Consider the following 22,605-nt stretch of genomic DNA (forward strand, 5'->3'; position numbering starts at 1 on the left):
TGTGTAGTTATGAATTTTAAAATAGAATTGTCTACATAGAACAAGAAGCGTTGATGTGATTGAATTAATATTTATATATAATTTAATCACAATATTTATTTAATTCACAAATTGTTTTTGTTAAATGAATGCACCGCCGTTCACTCTCTTTGTTGAAAATGCCATCAGATGTAGACATTTTTTTTTATGCAACTTAGAATAACAAATAAGCTGACGGCCCACCTGATGGAAGGTAGTAACCGTCGCTTACAGACATGAGCAGTACCATGGACATAACAGAGTATACTGTTTCGCCCATGATACCCCTCATGTGTTGCCATTCCTGAGGATCCAGGTGTTATTCCTCTGTACCCAGTAAATTCGCGCCATATCCCACCCTTCAAACCGAAACACAGCCACGCAAACACAGCTGCTTTACATGTTTTAATGTGTACAGTAGTATAAATAAATAAATTTGTTGTCTAAAATGTTGTACAATTGTGGTATTATATTAATGAATCAAATACTAGAACCAGGGGGAAAAGGATTGTTAGTAATGGGGTCAAATAGACCCATTACTAGCAATATACCCTGTTAGGTCGACCTCCACGTGGTCTTCCCTTGGTGCTGAATTCCTGATGTATTCATCACGATGGGCTAACTGATCTGCCTTTTTTTCTCGCCTATCACCCCTCACTGGTGCCCTGTCAGTGTATACCGTTTTTTATGGTTGATAATGGAATGGTAACCCCGCCTGCGCTATCGGGATACGCTGGAGGGTCACCAGTGAGGGATGATACGTGAGGATGAAAATGCAGGTCAATTAGCCCGTCGTGACGAATTGCACTAGAATTAACCACGATGGTTTCCAGGAGGAACCGCGTGGAGGTCGACCTGATAGGGTGTGTTGCTAGCAAAGAGTCCATCAGACCCCATTACTAACAATCCCTTTCCCCCCAGTGTATACCGTTAGCGCAAGTGGGGTTACCATTTCATTATCATCAATTAAAAAAAAATACTAGAGCCATACTTATTTTTATGACTCTGTAACAGTACAAAAATGGAATCACACAAAGTAAACTGTGCATAATATAAGAATCTATAGGTGACGGTTACCACTTTCCATCAGGTGGGCCGACAGCTTGTTTGCCATTCTAAGTTGTATAAAAAAAAAAAACATAAAGACCAAAAGAATCACTGTAAATAAAAATAATAGTAGGAACAGATATCTCTGAAATAGAGCACTTTACAAAAATACCTAATACAATGTGATAGGGGGAAAGGGATTGTTAGTAATGGAGACTGAGAATCCTATTTGCTAGCAATATACCCAACCAGGTCGATCTCCTCGCAGTTCTCCCTGGAAACTATCATGGTTAAGTCCTGATGAATTTATCATGATGGGCTAACTGGCCTCTTTTCATTCTCACCTATCACCCTTCACTGGTGCTCCGTCAGCGTATCCCGTTAGCGCAGGCGAGGTTACCATACCATTTTCACCCCTCAAAAAAAAAACATATTGCTAGAAATGGGGCTGTCAAACTCCATTGCTAACAATCCTTTTCCCCTCTCTAGGCCAGTGGTAATCAATATATCCCGTAAAAAATGTGGTATGAAAATAGAAAAATATCTAGTTTTATCATTGATTCAGGTAACAAAATATAGGCCACTTATATCCGACTGTCCTCGATTTAAAAGGAAAGCGTTAAATCTTATAATTAACATTTCATTAGATTGATCGATTGGCGTTTGCGTCGCGTCACTAGTGATGGGAGCGCCGTTTATTGCTTCTCGATAAAGGAATTGCAAAATATCGAACGTAAGTAACGTACCTAAGTATGAGTAGTCTCAGTAGAGAGAGACTTCATACAAAAGTCGTTTGCTTGGGTGCCTCTGTCCCATTCATGTTTCTACCGTGAAGCAGTTGTGTTTACATAGCTGTTTCGGTTTGATGGGTGGGATATGGTAGTGAATTTACAGGGTACAGAGGAATAACATCTGAGGAATGGCAGCGCATAGGGGGTATCATGGGCGAAACATATATACTCTGTATACTCTGTAATGTCCATGGTACTGCACATGTCTATAGACGACGGTTACCACTTTCCATCAGGTGAACTGTCAGCTTGTTTGCCATTCTAAGTTGTATAAAAAAAATTAGCAAGATACTCATAGTGATGAGATTGCGCTTTAGTGACACAGGAAGGTCACTTTTCATTGGCGTCTTCATAAACCAATAGCTCTTCCAGGCGTTTTCAAACCGGCGTTCGATTCCCCTTTCTTGCTTGATCAAAAGAAATTAATTAGCACAAATATTACTCATCGATATGTCGATAAGTAATATTTCGGCTAATTAATTTACATACATACATACATATCTGTCACGCCTGTCTCCCATTAGGGTAGGCAGAAACAATGGAAATCAATGCTAATTAATTTCTTTATTAATAATACATTATGATATATTATTTGCCTATCTACTATGACCTTACTTTTCTATTTGTCAATAACTGAGTTTTAAATCTGTTCATAATCAATCCTTGCCTTATTTTTTTACTACAAAGCGGTCAAATTGTTAAGGTCAAAATATATTATCTAAAATGTGGAGGAAACGAAATAGGTTTATTGGAATCGGAGCAACTTACCATTGCTTCTAACTACTCCAATGGAAAATAGGCGTGACGTATAAGTTCATATGTATAATATACATATAAAAAAAAATATTATAAAAAATGTCATCAATCAATTCGATTGACTCGATATAATCAACTATCGAATAGATCAGCATCACTAGCGTCGCGTCTCTAGCGACCGTCGCCATGGCGCCAAGAAGTCATGCAATCTAGATATACCACTTTTTATGCAAGACGAATAAATTATTATTTGATTTGTTACAAGCAATTTAACTTGGTGTTACATAGTCGAAATGAATGCAATATATACCTACTGTATAGGTGCGATGCATTTTTTAATTGTTTAGATCAATTATGTTGACTACCTAAAAGTGCTATTCACTTTTACCTAAAAAGTTATTATTATTATCATTCAGTTAGCGTATCAAGTATTAAGGATTTAATATATTTTATAATCAATAACTTAGTTTCAATATTATGACTTCCATTTTGAAAAAAAAATTTAAGTCATTTGGATACAATAAAGTACAGGGCACAACGATATGTATCAAGGTGTACCAATAAAATAAAATATGCTAAAATTATATATTCTTTTGTTGCCATTACCATTAGAAAATAATACACATTCACGAGCTAAAGACTAAAAAACTATGATTAATGAAAAGATTTAAATACCTGAAGTTTCAAATTTGATACCGTGGTTATAAATCGCATTGGGTGCCTACAATCGATTTAGTTTAATATTTGGCTGTTTACATGTTACCAAATGTTTTGTTCAAAATAAATATATAAAAATATCGTTATGATTTTTTTACTATTTTTCCCCATTATTACTAATAAAAACACAGTAAAGGGTACACTTATATATTATTTAATTTGATTTAAAAAAAAAATGATTTGAAAATCAGGCTTTTAAGCGTTAAGACCACCGTATGTGAAGTTCTAATATATTATCTATACAAAGGGCAACTGACAAGAATGGTATCAAATCTACAACTGCAATATGGTATTGAAAATTTTTGAAAAGCTTATGAAAAAAACAAACGTCATGTATAATAATTTGTACGAATCAAAGTACAGCAGTGTACTCTCTATGCAACAACGCTCAGATATTTACTGTCCAGTCCAGCAAGAGAACGTCTTTACAAAATAATTGTAGACGTGCAGCAAGATGCATTGTCCTCGCAGAAACTTTTAAAACTACTCGTAGCTTATGAGTACGTAGAATATTTGAGATGTAAATACGAGTATGTATGGGTGATTCCCTGTAAACTCGTAATCGGCTGTCCCGACTGTTTTTTTCAAAAAGTAATATAATTAGTTTCATAAAAATCATTTCTAATGAAACTTTAACCCCAAAAATTTACGGGCCCATTGTTTTTAGAACCATAACTATTTAAATTTTTTTTCTAAAAGTGATTGAAGCTCTAAAAATACAGTCCCCTAGCTGTCCCCATCACTGTATTCCCGCCTAGAAGCGAGATTTATGAAGAAGTTATTGAAACTACATACATTTGGCAGTTAATATAATAAGAAAAAATATAAAATTAATATTAATTTCGTAAAATAAGGTCTCATTACGAATTCTATTATATTAGTAAACACTTGTAAACTTTGTCCCTAGAATTTCCATACAGTCCCCTGCCAAAAATTTAAATCCATATTAAAAAAAACTGTAATATTTACAAAAGTTTTTTAGAGAGAAACGAAAAGCAATTACTGTTAAATTGGCAACCTTGCCGAAAGTGACAACGAGACACCATTTTGTTTAGCGTGAGAGCTTCATTTGTAAGGTGAATACGCGTTTGGTCCGCTACCACACACAGTCCTCTGGTAAGTAATATTATTTATATGTTATTTACTTTAATAATCGTTATATAGTTTATTGTTTTATTATTTATGTCTAAATTGATAGGCAGATTCTTAAAAAACTATTTTACATCAGTTTTGTAAATATTGTGAAATCTAACCTAAATACACAGTCCCCTGGCAACAGTCCCCAGCCTGAAAATGCAGCAGGGGACTGTTTTAAACAACAGGGGACTGTGTATTTTGCATATTGCTTATTGTTTTTATATATTGTTGTTGTAAATTTATCCGCTAAGTATCATTGTTTTGCATTATTTTCCTTTATAAACTTATTTTATACAGGTCGATCAAACATACATGATATTTTGTTCCTAAAAAGAAAAAAAATTCCCAAGGGGAACTACTATAAAAAAGAAAGAAGCAGAGCGACTACGATACAAAAGAAGAAAAATATTCTGAAAAAAGATAACAAATAAGAGAAAAGGAAAAGTTGAAGTACCAAAAGAAGAAAGAAAAAGATTTGTGAAAATTAGTAATGGTCATCTCGTGAGTACAGAGCTGCCTTAAAGAAGTGGAATGAATATTGTACTATATACCGAGCCAAAAAACTAAGACTGAAAAGCGTCACTAATAATTTTGTACGAGAAAATACACCGTTATAAGATCCAGCAGATACTTTGTCTACAAGACCCGCCACTCTAGTTCAAGTTCAAATATCTCCAGCTCCAAGCCCAGCAGTTTCCAGCACCAGTCTACAGCAAAGAAGAAAAGAAGTCTTAGAACAACAAAAGAAGTTTAACAGAGAAATAAATAAATAAATCGCACGTTTAGAAAAAAAAAAGACTTGTGAAGTCCAAAAAAGATTAGCGAGATTTAATAGTAAATACAAAAAGATTGCTGAAGGTACACCTAAGACAAAAATTTTGAAAATGTTAGCGGAGCCTGATCAAAAAAAGAAGTAGCCAAGAAAGCGTTGTTTGGCGACGTCATTAGCAAGCAGTTGAAAAAAAAATATTTCACACTGTAACGTACCAAAGAGAGACAAATCTTAAAAAAAAATTGTTACTGGCAGAATTGTACAAAAGTACAGGTACTGGATAGCTAATGAAATAAAGTCGATGTCTAGACCTGGAAAAAAATCTAATCTCAATGGTTTAGATGTACCTGTAGCTAAACGATGTAAAATACCTGATAAAAACAAATTGATGACAGAAAGGATATAAAATGTGGATTTCTGAAATTCAAGATTTTAAGACTAAATGGAACCGACTAGTGACTAAATATTTGAAAAAAACATTTGGATGTCCAAGACAGCTCATAACACATTTACAGACAGATTTACACAAATTTTTGGATCACCAGCGAAATATTGTTCACCAATATAAAACAATTAATAATTTAAAGTCAAATCTACAAGATGATGAAGTTCTGATCCACGTAGGTTTTAGCGAGAATTATAGCACTAAATACGCAAAAGAGATACAGAACTTTCATTTCGATGGGTCTCGAGCACAATTGAGCCTGCATACCTTAGTGGTTTACCTACGAAATTCCATTCTTTCTTTTTGCACAGTCTCCGAGAACATAGCCCATTCATCTGCTGCTTTTTACACATCTACGACCAATTTTCAAAACTCTTCCATGTGGCATCGAACGAGGGCATTTCTTGAGCGATGGCCCTGTAACAGTCCCCTGATACCTCATACAGTCCCCTGTCATGATTTTTTGAAAATCGTTAATAACTCAGAAAATACGTATAAATTCAGTGGGCCTCCTTATCTAACTAAAATAATAGTTAATTTTCTTCGAAGTACGACACGGTTTTTTGGCAAATGGCAAAAATAATTGTCAGGACAGCATTTGTATGGGACTTGTACGAGCTTACAGAGAAATACCCGTATACAGAATTATGGAAAAATAAACTAATTTTTTTTTATACAACTTTGAATGGCAAACAAGCTGACGGCCCACCTGATGGGAAGTGGTAACCGTCGCCTATAGACATGAGCAGTACCATGCACATAACAGAGTATACTGTTTCGCCCATGATACTCCCCTTGCGTTGCCATTCCTGAGGACTCAGGTGTTATTCCTCTGTACCCAGTAAATTCACGCCATATCCTTCAAACCGAAACACAGCCATGCAAACACAACTGCTTCACGGTTGAAACACGAATGGGACAGAGGTACCCAAGCAATCGACTTTTGTACAAAGTCTCCCTCTGGAGGCTAATAATAGTAATAAAGGTTACTATTTTGAATATATGTTATAGTTTTTTAGTATTATTATTTTTATTTCTTGAGTTTTATTTGTTTAATCGAAGCATAGATTCAGAAATCCTTTTTTGAATAAAAAAAATGTTCTAAATTGTTAATTTGGTTAAGTAATCAGTACTTTATAAGACTAATCATAAAATTTTCATGAAAGTGTTATACATTAGCTAATTTTATACAATTTATATTCTGTATTAGAGTGTCCAACGTGATATACAGTCGTATATCACGTGGTGTGTATTGCAGGTGTGCTGCCGGCCTTTTAAACAGGAATATGCTCTTTTCTTGAAGGTTATGTTGTCGTATCGGTTCGGAAATACTGCTGCTGGAAGTTGATTCCAAAGAGTGGTTGTGCGTGGGAGAAAGTGTCTTGAAAAACGCACGGTGGAGGACCGCCACTCCAGATGTTTTAAGAGAGACGCTGCTACCCATCCCTCGACCGTTAAGTGCACGTAATATATTTCAATTTATTTAATTTATATTCATATGGCGCCCTCTAGATGTATAGAACTTTGCCTTAAAGTTCATGTGGGGGGGGGGGGAGGGATTGTTAGTAATAGAGGTCTCACAGCCTCATTGCTAGCAATATACCCTATTAGATCGACCTGCGATTCCCCCTGGAAAACATTTCGGTGAATTGTTTATAAATTCACCTCTATGGACTGACTGCTTTCATCCTCAGCCATCACCTCTCACTGGTGCCCCGCCAGCGTATACCGATAGATAGATACCGATAGTTACTATTCCATTATCATAGATTAAAAAAAATATTGGTCACTACTACCTACTGTTAGAATGTATTGCTTTATTAAGGTAGGTGGCATACGGCCACGGCTATTTCTCTATAAACATGTATATATTAAATACAGTAAAATGTATTACCTACAAGTAAATTGTTTATATATAATATATATTGAATAGTTTGTACATAACAATTTCAGACGAAAATAATTTTAATGTTTCATACTTTTTTAGATATTTCAATAATAAATTTTTTTACTTAATATTTATACGTCTTTATGTAAGCATTCACAAAAGTTGCATTCAACTTTCAAATGTTATTTATGATACTGTGACGTAGCCAGTATATTTATAGTTAGGGTTATGGTTAGTTACACAGAAATAACGAATTTCTATATATTCGTTTTTACCACTTGATTGCGGAACTCTAAAACAAGTACGCGAACATCTTCGGGCAACGAAAACAAACGTGTGTGACGTGGTCTTTGCCTACCTCAAAGCTAATAACGCTAGCCTCTTGTCTATTCGAACAATAAGCGTTTGTATGAAATCTATGCAACCAGCTCGTCAAGTCTGAGAATTTTACGATATAAAGTAGTTAAGTATTTTATGATATCTGTCAACATCGATATTTTCCGTAGAGTTATAAATACGAGTAGTTGTACAACACTATGAATATTAATTTATGTTATTGTGTTGATGCTTCTAGGTGGTTGCATAAATTCATTTTCCATTTCATCAATACGTATAGGTACAGTGGCGACTCTTAATTAAAATAGTGATTACTTGCTTAGTTAATAATGCTTAAATTTAAATAAATTCCTCGGTGGGGCGACAAGCTGGGAGAAAAGGAGTATCATTGAATTTTGTGTGATGTTATATAATATATTGTATACATAATATTACTACTATCGTAATTGTGATTGACGTTGGTAAAAAAGATTTCCGTTGATTCAACATGGTGATCGAAAAAGGCGGGAAAGGTTAAATATGGCGATATTCTGAAGAATGAAATTAAAATTAAAATACTTGACGCTGGCTGCAATGGTACGTAAAAATAAAGACCTATTACCATTGAAAAAAAGAAAAGATAAATTCCTGGGTGTCTCTGAGTACAGGCAAGGTGGTATTGTAATTCGAGCTAACAAGCAGACATGCTGAGCGAGGCGATAGTCACACGTCCATATCGTGTCATAAACCTCATTCTGAAACAGAGCTACCTGGTGTAACGAACATAGCCGACCATACGCGACTTCAGCCGGAATTAGTCATCTATTGAAGAACTGGGTCACCATTTGCCATATACATCAGATCGTTGCGAAAAACGTTATTGTCTAAACAATAAAGTTGAAAATCCTTCATTATTATTATACATATTCGTAGCGAACGCACTGTCTGTCAATATTGTTTTGTTGCTGTTAATAGATTTGTATGGATATTTAATTGTATGTATGGAGAGTTGGAGAGCATTATGGTTTACAGGCTAAAAACAAACGGCGCAATATTAACACAAAACGACAAAAATCAAATCGTGCCTTCTATCGAACTGTTTATAATTACTCCTCTCCATCCAAAAGTGACCTGAAAGAGATCGCTCTTAGCGATAAGATCGCCCATTGTTTTCTCATTGTGATTATTTCTTGTAATTGTAAATGTAATTGTTTATATTTATAATAAGTTTACTATTGTAATCTTGGAGAAAACAATAAAGAGTATCTATCTATCGATATAGTTACGAATACATACCTAATATGCGATTACGAAATGGTCATAGAGCTATGTCGTAGCACATAGCAGCTGTGCTCGCATAGCTGTTTGGATTTGGAGTGAGTTACAGAGTAATTATAGGGCTCAGAGACACGATATCATAACCCTCAGGAGCGACAACGTTTGGAGCTAAGAACAAGGAATTAATTAGAAGCAGTGATACAATTGTCAATTCATAGCAGGCTGGTGTACAGAAAATGTTATACGCCCGTATAACCCTACCAAATTCAGATACAACCTGCTTGTGTACTTTCATCATAAACTGTGTCGAATATATAATCTAGTAATGTAACATTTGTCACTGGTAAATAAATTGACATATCAAACATTTTCTATACACTAGCCTGCTATGAATTGAGAAAAATAGTAACTGATGGTGTATCTCTCGTCCCCTTTTTATTAATTATATTTGCATAAGAAGAAAGGAGGCAACCGTATGATTTACAGTTTTTATTTTATTATTCCTTCTATATAATTCCTTGTTTTTAAGTTTGAAGTATGCTATTGGTATCACTGAGTTTTTCTGATGCCCATATTAGTGATGTGCCGAGTCAAACTCATTCAAATACAGACTCGAATAACTGTTAAATTCTCAGGTACTCGAGTGCTCAGTATACAAAACTCGGATACACGGTATTCGAATATAGGTTTCGAGTACTCACGGTAATAATCTCTCTTTATTGGCGAACTGGAAATAATAAAATTAAATATATTTTTAAAGGATTTTTATTTTACAAAAAACAACCTTTAATAGCAATAGAATAGAATAGAATAGATATAAGTTTTTTCTATTTCTACTGCAGTATGTTATTAATATTTTTCTTTATTATCAAAGGAAAAATTATTAGGTCACTGGACACTTTTTAATCTTCATAAAATGAAATTTCAGAAATTATTTGAAAAAGGGGAAATTGGGTTTAATACTCAGTATAATAGTGTTCTTCCTCTGTCTCATATAGTAATTCACATTTATATTATTAGTAAATATATAAAAAATTAAAAAAAACTGAGTCGATGCATCGCTATTCCACAGTGCTGTATACCCTCTTATTCATAAAAACGTCAAACTTCTCTAAACCTATTATATTATACCTATATAACTAAACAATAAATAATACTCAATAGGGGGGAAGGGATTGTTAGTAATGGAGTCTAATAAACCCATTGCTAGCAATATACTCTATCAGGTCGACCTCCACGCGGTTCCCCCTGGAAACCATCGTGAACAATTCTAGTTGAATTCGTCACGATGGGCTAACTGACCTGCTTTCCATCCTCATCTGTCATCCCTCACTGGTGCCCCGCCAGTGTATACAGATATCACAGGCAGGGTTACCATTCCATTATCATCCATTAAAAAACACTCAATAAGGTAAAAGAAAGTAATAGAACTGTTATATCTCTTTCTTATACACTAAATTCCCAATTTAAAAAAAAGTGACAAAATAGTGGAATAGTTAACGTAGATTTGTAAAAAGTTTTAGTATTGAATAAGATTTGTTTTAATATTGGGCCGTCAACTCGTTTAGCATTGCACGTTGTATAAAAAAAGATTTCGTCCACTATTGTCGCATCGAGCATGCGTACTCAGCGAAATATGAAACCGTCGTGTGCCCACCTCATCAGCTACATAGCTATTATAAATGTTTTTTTTTTATACAACTTAGAATGGCAAACAAGCTGACGGCCCACCTGATGGAAAGTGGTAACCGTCGCCTATAGACATGAGCAGTACCATGGACATAACAGAGTATACTGTTTCGTCCATAATACCGTCCATGCGTTGCCATTCTTGAGGACTTAAGGGTTATTCCTCTAATCTCTGTAAATTCACGCCATATCGCCCACCCTTCAAACCGAAACACAGCCATGAAAACACAATTGCTTTACGGTTGAAACACGAATGGGACAGAGGTATCCAAGCAAACGATTTTTGCACAAAGTCTCCCTCTAGTAGTGATATTTTTTTTTTTATATAAGTAATTTGTATGGTGATGTTCCAAAAATATATATGCACTACTTCCTGTAACGCATACATATTTTTTGCACTATTATTTATTTTCATATTTCATAAAAGCTGGCTGAAGACACAGTACATGTTAAAAAAATAAAAACTCGCTACAAATCCTTTTACTCAGGCTCGTGTAAGGCTGGGCTTATAGTCACTAGTGGTCAAAATTCGACCATAATATTTATTGTAATAAATGAATTTGTTATGGTCACATTTGACATTCAGTAAGACTATAGACAAACTATTCTCAATTTAACCACAGACTAACAATAAACAAAAGAGTACTTCTTATAAATGTGTGTGTGTCAAATACATGGTAGTGTGTGTAATGTCTTTTTTATTGATTTTCTATGCATAATTTAAAAAAATATGTATACCTATTAGCATTCCGTATCTAGAGTTGCTTACTTTGTCCAAAAATTCACGTGTACGAAGTGTATGGTACTACCAATAAGTAATTCGTAAAAATAAAAAATGTACACTTGATTTTGACTTAACATTTTGTATTACCCATTCCCTTAGATTATATAGATAGGACATCGAGCCTCAGAAATGGGTCCACTTTTTGTCAGCTAATTGTCAAATTAGCTGACTTGTTTTTGTTATCAGTATTGTTATATTTTTTTAATAAATAAAACGAGTGTTTAATCATTAAAAAGATGCAGAAATTATAAGACAAAATAAATAATAAGAAGTTATAAAGGAGTCACTCACAACTATTTACCTATTACGCAAAATTGTATGAAAAAGTTGAGCCGTTTGTCTCAAAACATTTCTATAGAGACACTCTATTTATATAATCTATGTCCACTTCATGTAATCCTAAAAAAAGAAACACAGGCAGAAAAGTTTAAAAGAGATTATGGCACTTGTAATTTTATATTGTTACCTTGTAATTGTTACTTTTTGGCTGATGGCTTTCGCCAAAGTCACCATCAATGAAAAAAAAAAAGATTATGGCACTCAATAGACATTTTTACGAGGAAAATACATTTATAATACTGATTAAATCAGTATTATAATTTTTACAAATACACACAGTAAACTTAGCAATTATAATGCAGTTTTAATATTAAACGTCTTATTTATAATTTTAAATGTTAAACATAAGAAAATACTTATATAAAACATAATCATTTTTTGGCGGTAAACGCGTACGGCGGATACAAAATGGCGGCGTTTTAACGTTGCACAAGCAATTCGCCTTGAGACTGTCGAAACTTGCGAACGCTGAATTATACGAGCTTTTGTCTAGTACCTAAATAATGTAATACTTTTAACTTGGTAACAAGCAATGTCATAAATTTAATTTTTTTTCGTACGTTTGTTCCGTTGCGGAACAGGCTAAGGTCGGAGACCATGCTGCCTAGTCTTCAATATGATAATTTGTCTGGAATAATAGATTTAATTTAGTCGGTGATACCACAGATAATGCAAATGATACTACTCGTAATGATAATCGCTCGCTGATGAGTTGCACGAAGACCGAGGAAAAATGTAGGATATACTTAAACTAAATAGTTAATTTTTTTACAATACTTGAACGGGAAATGGAAGGAAATATAAAAATAGTCACAATAAGGACAAATAAAAGTAGTTTTTCGATTTAATTTTTTTTTTTTTATTTTAACGAAATTTACTCGTAGATCGTCTAAAACGAGTGCCACTTACAAAGTCCAGTTTACTAGCTTTTAGACTGTTTAAGGATCGTCCTATTGATAATAAATTGGTAGATGTGTAATATGAAATAAATAAAATGAGTTTAAACCTAAGTCTTATAAATATTATTTTATTTCATTTAATTTTAGTTTTAGTACAGAGTATTTATAGAGCAATATATGTATATTTTAGAGGCCAGTCAAAGTAACTTAAAATGTTCTTGGCTCTGTTACAGAAAAAAAAAACTTTTTAATTATCTTAGAAACCAAGACATTGTCCAATTTCAAGAGGTTGACAAAAACATTCGTTCGCCTGGTCGGGCATTCGATCGAGTTATGCTTGAACTGCCTTGGTGACTGAAACTGCCAAAGGGCCCTGGGCCACGCGACGTTGCCGCTCCGTAGTCAAAGGGCGGGAGACGCGCGCGCACCTCATTGGTCGATTCAAATTCGGGACAAACGCATCAGCTGCAGTCGATATGCGCCTGAATCATAGACCGCTCTATTGGTCTATTCAAATTTCGAACCATTTTTTGTTACGATTGGTCGTTGCTTTTTAAATTCCGAGGGAACGCCGGTGATTGGAGGCAGATATTTTTTAAGACTAGGAAATGTTTCTATCGGGTCCATAGCACGTTGGATTTTTTGTGTTGATTTTTTTTATCAGATATTTTGTGGGGTTCGGTCTGTTATGTATCTTGAGAAGGAATACCGGGAACTATTTAGATAATAATCAGTTATGGTCAGATGGTTTCGGTTTTAAGTCCCTTTTATATGGGCTATAATTTTTTATTATTTATATGCTTAGGTGGGCACCGATTGGTAGGATGGCTTATGTTTTAGATACATAGAAATTCTTTTTTTGACGATCTCATTGGGCAGGTACATCTTTTTTTTTATTTAAATACCTACTTCTTTTATGTTCAAGTGTTTGTCTATGTTACGTATTGTTTTTTTATATAAGTTTATGTAAGTACATATCATATATCCTCTGCTCTAGTCATAATAAAAATAATTAGACCTATTTTTATTAAACTATATATCGATTAAGTATTCTTTATTGTACAATAAAATATAACAATCTATACTAAGTGAAAAACAGTAAGCGATCGAGTATGGTGGCGACAAACTGTGAAGTTAAATTAATTATTAAAATAACTAAGTGTACTCAAAAACTTAAAATATACCTATAGTTATATAACTAGTTTCAGAAGATACGTAGAACAATATTATTTCAGTATTTTATTTGTATAATTTGAATGTGTTCACACCAAAACAAAAAAAAAATTCTTTACGTACCTTATCACATTTATATTCCAATAAGAATCAACCAATTTTCAATATTTTTAAATGTTTTTTTTTTTTATAATAGGTATAGCATTATTGATAAAAAAAATGTACACATAGATCTATCACCGAAAAATGTTACAACTATTTCGTATTTTGCTTCTGAACTTTCCAAATAAAATATCACTGTCAAGATCCAATACTCCAAAGATGGTTTAATAAGAATCATCTTGTATGATTTACATTTCAGTTCCCTATAACTGAATGATTATTTAAATCGTAAATAATAATATATAAAATATCTCGTGTCAATTTTTTTTTAAATTGACAAATAGAGGCGTTGATTTTTATGAAATTTTGTGTCAAAATTTAGGTGAGAATGCCAACATCTATTTTTAAACCCCTCAATGATAATGGTGACCCTCCTCAAATTTTTTTTTTTTTTTTATTTTTTTAACAAATTTTTCCATTTTTATTTTATTATGATTTAGCATTGAAAAATACACACAACTTTAAATTTTCATCGTTTTACGATCAACGGCCATTTTACATCGCAACTTTTATGTTTGCAATAAGTGGTAAAACAACGTTTCGGCTAGTAATCTTATAAAAATATTGATTGCTTAAATTTTTTATAATTAACAAATAGAGGCGTTGTTTTTATACGATACGAGACTTTCAAAACTTATGTAAATGTAAAAGTTAAGAGAAATGGTTAGTACTCAATTCTTTATTCCGTTTTATCCTATTGGTTCTCGGAGTAGATCACCAACGCGATGGACTGACCTCATCAAAACGGCCACACAGCAGTCTATTGTGGGATGCTCTTGCTCGGCTGCGAGCAGAAGTAGATGGAGATGCATTGCGAGGACCTCAATCGCGAGGGAGAACCTCGTCGACGATCCACTATCATTTTAAAAATCACGACCACTCTGTCAAGAGTGTACGACTGAAGAGAGATCCTATTGGGAACTTAATTAGGCATCGAAATACAAAAGAAATATTGAAAATTGGTATAATTGTAATTATTCATACCAACAATTAAGGCAATGAATGAAAACAGCCTGCAAACCTATACCACATAATGAGAACCTCGTGCTTTTTAAAGTCGATTGAAAAGTTGATTCTATCAAAAGGAAATAAGTTTCTAATTCGACTGTATGATTTAAAAACGATAAATTAAAATAATGACTTACAATATCATCGATGAAATGTATTAGTTTACAATCGATGGGGTTGTAAAGTCGATTGCTTGAGTACCTCTGTCCCATTCGTGTTTCAACTGTGAAGCAGTTGTGTTTGCCTGGCTGTGTTTCGGTTCGAAGGATGAGATATGGCGTGAATTTACTGGGTACAGAGGAATAACACCTGAGTCCTCATGAATGGCAACGCATGGGGGGTATCATGGGCGAAACAGTATACTCTGTTATGTCCATGGTACTGCTCATGTGTATAGGCGACGGTTACCACTTTCCATCAGGTGGACCGTCAGCTTGTTTGCCAATCTAAGTAGTATAAAAAAAAATCAGCATAGTTTAGCTAAATAAATGCATTAATTTCCGTCTCTTATAAACCTTATACCATGCAATACGAAAGTTAATAAGTGTAGAACAATACACTAGTTTGCGTATATATAAATAAGTACATGTGACAATTCTAAGTCTATTTCGAATCGAGGTTGTGAAAATAGCAAAAATCACATACTTGTTATAATTTTAACGTCAATTTGTGGACGTTTAGAACTTTATTCAGATTAAATTCAGATATTCCTTTCGTCAAATCTTATACAAAATGTTTTTGATGATTTTATAATACTTATTGCATTAGAGAGATACATTTTTAAAGCGTAATGATGCGAAACTGTCTAATTTAGTAGTTTTCCCTAATTTATGTTATAGACAAGTAGCTACAATACATTATATTCTAATCAACTGCATTCACTTAAAACTAATTACAAAAAAAAAATCGGAGTTTATTTTGTTCCTAATAAAACGCTAAATCCGCTTCGAGCTTATATTGTATAGACGAATGGCCTATTCGTCTATCTCAGTCTAATATATATGTCATTACGTTCTTTCTCTTTTACATTGCCAATATATACACTGTATGAACTAAAGTTTATTTAAATACCCAAAACATAAGTATGGCAGATAGAAATATTTTTATTCAAGTAAATTTAGATTTAAGCATTTTTAAATAGTTATTTTTATCATTATCGCCCGTTCGGAACGCAATTTCAGCCAAGAAAAATGGCCAAAAAACTCAGCCGTTGCTTTTTTCAAAAAGTTTAACTATATAAATAATAAATTAGTGTGAACACAAACTATTAAGCAGTATCAGATTATTAAAAAAAAAACACAAATAAGAAACATCATAATTACTAGTCATAACTGTTACCAATTAGGGGGGAAAGGGATTACTAGTGATGAGATTTAACAGCCCCATTGCTAGCATTACACCCCATCAGGACCTCCACGCGGTTCCCTCTGGAAACCATAGTGGTTAATTGTTGTTCAATTGGTTACTATGGGCCAACTGACCTGCCTTTTCATCCTCAACTGTCACCGCTCACTGGTACCCCGCCTGTGTATACCGATAGCGCAGGCGGGGTAAACATTCCATTTTCATTCATTAAAAAAAACTGTTACCAATTACTGCCTATATATCTAGGTACATGTAAAATATATCCGATATTTCAGAACAGCATAAAAAAGATTTAGGGTTGAAGCTACTAAAGGAATCCTATTTTGTTGTGCAATTTAAAGTGTTAAATAACTCGAGTACTTGAATGCTTGATGGGAAAACGTAACCATCGCCCGTGTACATGAATAGCACCATGGTCATTACGGAATACATTGTGACGTTAATAACACCCATCAAACGTTGTCAATACTGACGCCTGAGATGTTAAGATGTAACGCCTCCATGCCCTGTAATTTCACATCTTACTATATCTTATATGTATGGCAGCAAAGATACTTCGAAGAAAAACGAATGTGACAGAGGCATTCAATCTATTCAGACGGGTTACTGTAAAAATTTGCTACAATTTTGGTTTTTTATACATTTTCGAGTCAGTTTTATGAATGGTTGAATAAATGCGCATACTTTATTTGCATTAAACAATATAGAGAATAAGCAAGATAGATAGATAAACACTCTATTTGAGCCATTTATGACGCACGTAAATTAACAAATGAGTTTATACAATCAGATTATTTACACTTTTTTTTAAATATAAAACAATAGATAAAGTATGGAAATATGTTTTCACCAAGTGTGTCGCAGTGACCCAAATAGGCTACAGCTCAGTGATAGTTTTGCTTAAAAGCAAAGCACTGATTTTCAGCTGCAGCCTGAAGTTAGACTACACGAACGCGTACAACAAAACCAGAGTGTAACCTGTGTAGCCAATTTAACAGCCAAAGGTATAATTGTAACAAGACAAATAATAAATATAACGATACAGTTGTATTAGTACAGTGAGGCGGTCTTATTGCTGAGAGCAATCTTTTCAAGACAACCTTAAGGTAATGGACTAATTGTTGTACAAGTAGGTATGATATTAATGTATAATTAAGAATTTACGAACGAAGGAAACATCGCTCTGTTCATTAAGAATTTGTTGTCGTACATAAATCTTACGTAGTAGATACCTTTTATGTTTCACGGTCGACTCTCTGGTACAGTTTTCTTACTTCGTCGTACAGTGCGGTCAAATATTTACACTAATAGTATTTGTTTGATGCGACCGACTTGGGAGAACGATTGTTTATTTATTTATTATTACCTGCAGTTTACATATGATCAAACTGCAACACACTACAGGTAGTGAATTACAATTTGTACGTACATGTCAAGTTATTTATTATAATTAATAGTAAAAATTAAATATAAAAGATTTTTATTTATACAACTTAGAATTGCAAACAAGCTGACGGCCCACCTGATGGAAAGTGGTAACCGTCGCCTATAGACATAACAGAGTATACTGTTTCGCCCATGATACCCACCATGCGTTGCCATTCCTGAGGACTCAGGTGTTATTCCTCTGTACCCTGTAATTTCACCGCCATACCCCACCCTTCAAACCGAAACACAGCCATGCAAACACAACTGCTTCACGGTTGAAACACGAATGGGACAGAGGTACCTAAGCAATCGAATTTTATACAAAGTGTCTCTCTGGTAAAAGATTACGATGATATTTAATTTTACATAGAATGTCAATTCTGTGATTTAATTCCACTACAGTAAATAGGAAAACAATAATAATGTATGTTATAATACAATGTCAAAATCAAATTCAACTAAAATGTCAATATATGTTGGGTTGACTGGAAGAGATCTCTGTCAGAGATAAGTCCACCCTTGCTCACAATATTTATAAATGCAATAACATTGTAATTTACAAGTGCAATAAAGAATATATATATATATAGGTACATTTAGAGCAAACATTAGAGACATGTCATAGAGTATTGTTGTTGAATTGGTGTTCAGTATATTACAATTGCATGATTGCACCATTTACAAATAATATTATAATATAAAATATATTATTTCCAACAATAAAGTAGGATTATAACTGAACATTTATCTGTAATGGATTGCAGAAGTCAGATAAACGAGCGTTGACCGTCCCAGACAGATGTCAGATGTATACGTTGAAATAATAAATAAGTATATATTGTACATTACAATACAAGGCTAACAGTACAGTCTGGACATTATAGCAGTGCATTGTTAACTTAATAAGCCAGGATAATATGTATTTACTTAGGTATAAATACAACAATTCTCTCTGCTCAAGTTAATGTAAAAATAGAAATATTGTTGAACACAAAACTGCAGGAAACCTGAGCTAAATCTAAGTGCCTCCTGCACTGTCTATAAAGGAATTGGTATAATAAATCGAAATATAGTAATATCTTTCATAGATTAAATAATAAATTGTTCATTATGAAATAAAACTAATTTGTTATACCTAGAACCATTACGGAAATAAACCTAATTAAATGAAATTATTCCTCTTCATCCTGAGGATGCCTGCAAGAGATTGTTAATTAATTCTTTGCCTTACTTTTTTGTGTCTATATCTGTTTTTAGAGGGGAACAGTAAATAGTTTTATTTGATTTATCAAAATCTATAAAAAAAATTACGAAGTTTGAGTAACATTTTAAGGATTGACAACCTGTGAGAGGATTTAAGAACTCTTTAGCCAGTTAAAAATATACCCAGTTAATACAAAGTTTAAACAATAATTTGTAAAAGTAACAGACGTTTAAACTATTGCTAAATTGCTCACAATTTTTAGCAAATTTTTTTATACGACTTAAAATGGCAAACAAGCTAACGGCCCACCTGATGGAAAGTGGTAACCGTCGCCTATAGACACGAGCAGTATCATAGACATAACAGAGTATACTGTTTCGCCCATGATACCCCCCACACGTTGCCATTTCTGAGGACTCAGGTGTTATTCCTCTGTACCCTGTAAATTCGCGCCATATCGCGCCCTTCAAACCGAAACACAGCCATGCAAACACGGCTGCTTTTTTGCAAATAAATGCAATTAATTAAATTGCCTACATGGTAGGCAATTTTTTAACTTCGCCATCAAGCACATACATACACATGCTGTACCTACTTTAGTTTAAAATATGAAATACTAGCCATCCGACCCGACTTCACATGAGTAGATGAAATTTTCAAAACTAATATACTGTTTACATTACTCGCTGATAATGTAGCTTTCTATAGGTGAAAGAAATATTTAAATCGGTCGAGTAGTTTTTGAGTTTATTCATTACAAACAAACAATCGAATCCTTCCTCTTTATTATATTACAGATTACGTCGTCAATTCTAAATTAATCTTGACAAGTTTTTTCAGTAGCTATGGTTTGCTCCCGTATTGGTCCTATAATTTTTTTTTTATTTACAAATTTCCTCTTGTCAGGACATCTAGTTTATGTATTCTCTTCCAGCCAGCTATATGACACCTAGTGTTTCTTTTATCTGTCCCATGTAGTTATTCCTCAGTCTGTCCCTTCCTCTTTTAACCTCTATTTTTCATATAGATATAGATATATTACTATAGATACATGTAAATTTAGTGACAATTAAATTCGCTGTATTCCTATGTAGAGTTAAATCTTTCTTGTTACAAAGTTTTCTGTACAGTATTTCGTGTCTATTCTGCGATCTAAATCCAAATGTTTTCAATGTATAATTAATATGAAGATGTATCTATTTAGGCAATAAGACTACCTCTTGTACTATACTATACTTATTGAAAATCCTTTAATAATTTATATAATATTGTTTCTTTTTATACAAATTAGAATGGCAAACAAGCTGACGGCCCACCCGATGGAAAGTGGTGACCGTCGCCTATAGACATGAGCAGTACCACGGACATAACAGAGTATACTGTTTCGCCCATGATACCCCCCATGCGTTGCCATTCCTGAGGACTCGGGTGTTATTCGTCTGTACCCTGTAATTTCACTGCCAAATCCCACCCTTCAAACTGAAACACAGCCACGAAAACACAGCTGCTTCACGGTGCAATAAAGTATATAAATAACAATAATAAAATAGTGAAAATGTTTTGTTATTCGTGTGATTTGTCTATGAATGACATTTTTATTTTAAATATAAGACCTTTGTGGTGCGAGTGATTAACACTTGGTTTTGCATTTACGAAATCCGTAATTCGATGCTCGATCGGCCCAATTTATATGGGTCTTGAAGTATTCTAAACTGTCTCAAATCTGGATTCTTAAACGCTCTCGAGTGGTCACCCACCCATGGAGTATCTAGCCTGACAATCACACAATTTGTGCTATTGTGCGATTTTTTATTATTAAGTATAGTAAGTAATTATATTTAAGTACAATCTACAAATACGCTGTTAGTTCAACTGCACATGCGTCTCAAACCCTGGGAGGCCGACTGAAAAGAAAATAGACAAAATCTCTGTGTCTATGGTACTTATGCTAGCTGGTAATTATATAATGAAATATGTTAAATTTTATTTAACTTTACATGAAAGTGATATTAAACAGTTAAGTTCTACCGACTGGGAAAAGAATTAATCAAAATATAACTATGTAGAATTGGCGAAGATATTTATTTATTTATTCTTTATTGCATAATAAAATTTGTAATCGAACTTAATGCCGTATGGCATTCTCTACCGTTAACTATTAGGTGAAAACAAAGTGTTTAACGGCAGCGGTGGCATAACATATAGGTATATTATAGTCCATAATAATTACACAAAAAATACAGTTAAAATTAATACCACCGCCTTTTTGAAATAATTTTAAATATAAAACTCTATGTACGTTACCTAGACTGAGTTACCTCGCTAGCTAATTTAATTATCTTGCTTAAAAATATATAAGTTAAAAAAAATACGATTTCGTTATCAGAAATTTGAAATTATGTTCACTGTTATTATTTATATTTGTTATTAATATTATAAAAGTTTGTAACGATAGATAGATGGATAATTGTGCTCTTTCACGCAAAAACTATTGAGCGAATTTAAATGAAATTTGGTACACGGATCATATCCTAACTTAGTACATATGAGACTTTATATGCCTACTATTTGACACGAGTGAGATCACGGTATACAGTTAGTAATTTAATGAAAATATAATAAGAAACGATCATGAAATATTAATTTATTGAAAACGGCCATATTGACTCGGTTTAACAACGATATATTTATTAAAAGAGTAATTGTGGAAAATCTTTTCTTTCTAACTCGCGCACTACGAAAAATTACCAAATGGATTTTTATAAAATTTCTTGTATGGATAACTTAATATCTGGTTTAATAAACAATACATTTCACTGCAAAAAAAATTGTCTTATTTCCATATGAAAGTATGAAATTTCGTCATGTGAGCGACGTCGCCTGCATTGCTATGTTACGTTTGACTTCAGGGAATCGAATACACGACCTTTTGACCTATATCGAGTCGAGTCATGAAATTTAATTTTATTTGATTATAAATACCAATATATGTATTGAAATCAATGAAAAGCTCGTGAAGAAGGAGACACATCTTGGAGAGGAGCATTTCCAAAATGGCGCACAATGACGTAACAATTGCATTTTTATTGTAGGTACCTACTAGGTTAGTATATATATTTAATATATACTCGATTGTCTTCATACAATAGTTAGAAATCTTTATAGGTAATTAATAATTGTTAGGGAAAATAAAAATTTACTTATAAATATGGGCAAGTAAATAAGTCACGTAAAGGCATTACCTACTTATATATATTTTACCTCATTTTTTTATATTTATTGAGTGGAATTATTATTTCTTCAGATTATACTGGAAGGTTAAAAAGATATCAAGAATTACGTACAGCTTACTTATGTGCATAAATATTTATCTAGATATATGAATACCTA

General features: G+C 33.3%; 1 long non-coding RNA gene across 1 annotated transcript in view; it reads right to left on the minus strand.

Annotated features, from left to right (window-relative positions):
• The window catches only part of LOC113514396 (uncharacterized), a 175,736-nt gene that overhangs the window by 105,564 nt on the left and 47,567 nt on the right, over nt 1–22,605 (minus strand). The gene's annotated exons all lie outside the window — the stretch shown is intronic.

The sequence above is a fragment of the Galleria mellonella genome, unplaced genomic scaffold (assembly GCF_026898425.1).
Source record: "Galleria mellonella isolate WM207_F2 unplaced genomic scaffold, CSIRO_AGI_GalMel_v1 utg1650, whole genome shotgun sequence".
In the NCBI taxonomy this organism is placed as follows: Eukaryota; Metazoa; Arthropoda; class Insecta; order Lepidoptera; family Pyralidae; genus Galleria; species Galleria mellonella.